The sequence below is a fragment of the Seriola lalandi genome, unplaced genomic scaffold (genome assembly GCF_002814215.2).
Source record: "Seriola lalandi dorsalis isolate HSWRI2012SDOR001 ecotype SW California unplaced genomic scaffold, Sedor1 jcf7180002054855, whole genome shotgun sequence".
NCBI classification, from domain to species: domain Eukaryota; kingdom Metazoa; phylum Chordata; class Actinopteri; order Carangiformes; family Carangidae; genus Seriola; species Seriola lalandi.
In genome coordinates, this window is record NW_019525408.1 from 69,115 (window position 1) to 72,654 (window position 3,540).

Here is a 3,540-nt window from a genome sequence, read left to right on the forward strand (position 1 = left end):
CTGACCTCCTTGAAAGATTGACAGAGCTAATACGTGATATTTTCATCTCTGATGGGTGTAAAAAAAAATTAAAAAAATAACAGATGAATCTGTTTTTAATAAATCAACTGTAGTGCACTGGATTAGTTTGTTTCTCAGTGTCCCAGAGAGCACATGGCTGTGCTCAACATTGCCTTCTTTTTGATTACACAATCACTGCTGCCATTTGAACTTCAAAATAAAAGTGAAGGAAGGAGAGGGAAGATCTGACAAGGCAATAAGAGGGAAATAATTCACGAGGAAGTCTGTTGCAGTCAGTTTTCATGGTCACACACATTTAAACAAAAAAAAAAAAAAAAAACCTAATACACACATGATATCTTAATCCCTCTACTGCACGGTAGAGCACTACACTGACTCTGCCAGGAATTAATGGGCTTCTTTAAGACTTTAGCTGGCTTTATCTCCACACATACACACACAGGCAAACATCCCCCCTCCCTATTAAAATCAAATTTCAAGTTTGTTTTCCTCAGTGATCCACCTCCTGTGTGAAGCCACTTTTTTCCTTGTATGAAGATGACATTTACTCTTCAGCCCAATTCATCACTGTCTCTCCCTCTGGATGGTGTGACACCCTCTCTTCTCCTCCTCAGAGGGACTATAGGACCCATAGCTGAGATGGGTCATTTCCAGCACTGTCTCCTTATTTCCTTTTGGTACAGGTGACACCCAACCACCCGCCTCCCTGAGCTGAAAAGACGTGAGGATCAGAGGAGAGTCTGGTGAAAACTGATGACGTCAACATGCATGCACATATGCATAGAAGCCCATATAGTGGGATTTAAGACTGATTACATTCTTTGAAAATGAATTTGCTGTAAAATGATGTACTTTTTAATGTCTCATTAACTGTGTGTGCTTTTGAGTTTATTGTCTTTAACCAGTGTTTTCTGATTTTGTCTCAAGTCCTGATGGTTGAGAAGCAGTAGCATTAAGTTTACTGTGAATTTCATGAAAAATAAGGTCTTCAAAATCCTCAAAAAATAGCACAGAATTTAGGTTATATATGATGTATATCACCAATGAGTTCATGTCTCTATTTTTTATGTTGTTTTTATTTTTTTCTCAACTATTGCTTATTTCTAATAGTATTTTTTTGTTAAAAACAACAACATTTCAAAATAAAGGAAAAGACTTAATGCCTTTGCATTTTATAACCCTATAACACTCTGTTTTTTGTAATATTGAAACTAAAATTTAAACATATTTGCTTGTATTTTTAAACCAGAGGATGATGGGGCCTGGCTGTGATTTTAAATCTGTTGTAGAACATGACTTCACATAAAAAGAAGAGGCAGCTTTTATGTCAGTCTCGCATTCTATGTCTGCTGTTGATGTTTTCATAGCCCAGTGGCGGCCCTGCACCATAAAATGATATGAGACCCACGAAAGACACAGACAACTGCTACTGTGGCTCAAATAGCAGTAGCTGGATGGCTCTGAAGTGGCCCTCTCACGTCACAAGTTACAGAGTTCAAGTTGGTTGCGATTGGGAGTTTGCTATGAGCAGTCCACCAAAACTGAATTTGTTCTTTATTTGAGTGTATATATGTAAATTGCAACGAGCAGTAATTTCATGAGGCAGGTCCAGCTTTTTGTAAATGATAATCACTGCACTATTGTTCTATTGAACTGTTTATTCTGTTGTAATCTACTCAGTTTTTTAATGTTTTGTCAATTTTTTTTTTTACAATGAGCTAAAGACACCATGTGCTTTGCACGCCTATGTTTAACACTTTGGCTTGTTTATTCAGTGCTTTAAAAAATAAACACCATGTTCCCTTACATGCATCTTTGTTATGATTCTATATATTTAAAAAAAATCAATGTATAAAATGTATTAAATAAGCAAATATATAAAGGTAAGAACGCACTTTTATCACCCACACCGGCGACAGAATGAAGCTTTATCCCTGACCATTCAGATTCAAAGGAAGGTTGTAAAGTAGACGGGTATGAGACCTTCAAAAATATATTCATAAAATTAAACTACTTGACAATAAATTACTGTATGTCATGCCGGTATAATTGGGACATTCAAGGGCTCGGTGCGTAAAAAGGTGCTATAATTAGAAACCGCAGGCCCGAGCTGCAGAAAAGCGGGTTTTGTGTAACTTGAAGGCAACTCTGTTCGTTTTTGAGGTATCTCGCCAAGGCTGTCGGGTTATTCGCAGGTCGGCCGTTTCCCCCCTCTCCGGGTCTGAATTTACACAGTACCCCATTATCCCGCCATCCCCGTGCTCATGAGGTCTGCGAGAGTTCACGCGGAGATGCTGCAGTGATTTCAAGAATCACATTTAATCCAGAAGCCCTGTTTACACCTCATCGCTCTGCCTGTTTTGACAAAGCCGAGTGAATCATTTCTTTGACAATTACCATTTGTCTTTAAAATGAGACGTGCAGGATAAGAGGCTGCATGCAGCGGTTATTTTCCCCTCTGAGAGACAAGTGCTGCACCTCCAACCTTTCACTCGTTTGGCCGCAGAGCAGACAGCATTTTGCGTCTATGGACTCTTAATTAGAAGCAGATGGCGCTTGGAGCTCGGGTCTTGCAGCCGTGCACTGTAACGCAGAGCTAAAAAACACACAGCATTTTCCATACTGAGCTGCGGCTGTTCACTCAGCCATACAGGTGCACACAGTCTGCAGGGGCTCAGCGAGACTTCACTGCATCTAACTCCCTGCCCTCCCTCCTCCCCACCCTCGTTTATACTGAACGGGAACAGAAGGTGAGTGACGAAGAGCGTATTACTGCTCTGTTTGTAGGTTAACCTCGCATAGGAGATGTCTTCTGGGAAAAGCTTTGGCCCGGTTGCATTGCATTTTACGCACAGCTAGCGACCAGTAAGGCTGGAATAATCATCGGTTCCTAGATTACCAAAAAATTGCAAGCATTATAGACTAAAGACTCGCTGCTCTTTAACTATCCCTGCGACCGTAAAAGCACCAGAGAGATGGCGAAAGGAAATTGTGGAAAATGTTATCCCGTCTGGTGCATTCAGATAAAAATACACGATCTTCTGTCAGAGAAATAGGCTGCAGCATCTCTGCTTCAAAACTTAAAGAACAGATACATTGTGAATAATTTAAATGTAATTCCCATTAATACTCATTTACCCTTTGGACAGTCACACTTATCAAGGTAATAACAACATAGTATCAAAGCTGAAGGCTGTAAAGTTTTGCCTCTGATTTTTGGATCGGCTCATGTAACTATTACCTACAACACATTCTTTAGCCACATTTAAATAAATGTAAATTTACTTACATTATTTTGTATTTAGTCGATAGTGTATGAATTCTATCTTACAGCAATAATAGGCCTAATGATGGGGAGCAGTTGTTTATTTCCATGTGCATTTCTTCAACTTTGGCCTGACCTCCAGCACACAGGCCAACACACAGTACAGTTGACCTACTGGCACTCAAGTGCATCAGATTAAATTCAGAATATGGTTTTATGAATAAATTTATTTGATGCTATAAATCACCCCCCCC